The 784-nt window shown below is 39.2% G+C and overlaps 1 non-coding gene across 1 annotated transcript; it reads right to left on the reverse strand.

Moving 5' to 3' along the window:
- Positions 1-401: 401 nt before the first annotated feature.
- LOC137215786 (U6 spliceosomal RNA) lies at positions 402-508 on the reverse strand. The gene has a single exon (XR_010939420.1). It is a non-coding gene; the product is annotated as a U6 spliceosomal RNA (small nuclear RNA).
- Positions 509-784: the final 276 nt, after the last annotated feature.

Consider the following 784-nt stretch of genomic DNA (forward strand, 5'->3'; position numbering starts at 1 on the left):
ATTATACTTAATAAATGCACATTCCATATTTAGAGACCTTATATGATATACCAGAAAACACTTGGAAAAAGTATTCAGGTAATAGCTCTCAAAGAAAATTCAAGATATTTTACAATCTAGAGTTCCCCTTTGTCCATTTTAACAAAATTAAATATAACTACTTTTTTACATTTCTTAATAACATTAAGGTTTTTTTTTTTTTTTTTACTGCTTTTTAATCTCTGATTCATAAAAAATCAGTTTTCTTTTTTATTCTGATTCATGGCTTCTAAACCAATTATCATTGCACCGTGTTATGTCAAGACTATACTTTTTATATAAGATTTAGAAACCATCTACAAAAGCAGTTATTTTGCTCTATGCACAAAATGTAAGTCATTTTCAAATCCTCTCCATTGTATAAAAATATGGAACACTTCACGAATTTGCGTGGCATCCTTGCGCAGGGGCCATGCTAATCTTCTCTGTATCGTTCCAATTTTAGTATATGTGCTGCCGAAGCAAGCACTAAGTGTTTTGGTTTTTTTGGGGGTTTTTTTTGCGGTACGCGGGCCTCTCACTGTTGTGGCTTCTCCCATTGCAGAGCACAGGCTCCGGACGCGCAGGCTCAGCAGCCACGGCTCACGGGCCCAGCTGCTCCGCGGCATGTGGGATTTTCCCAGACCGGGGCACGAACCCGTGTCCCCTGCATCGGCAGGCGGACTATCAATCACTGTGCCACCAGGGAAGCCGGCAAGCACTAAGTATTTTTTAAAATGTGAAATACACTGCCACAAATCGCTGA

This window comes from Pseudorca crassidens, chromosome 20 (genome assembly GCF_039906515.1).
Source record: "Pseudorca crassidens isolate mPseCra1 chromosome 20, mPseCra1.hap1, whole genome shotgun sequence".
Classification (NCBI taxonomy): Eukaryota; Metazoa; Chordata; class Mammalia; order Artiodactyla; family Delphinidae; genus Pseudorca; species Pseudorca crassidens.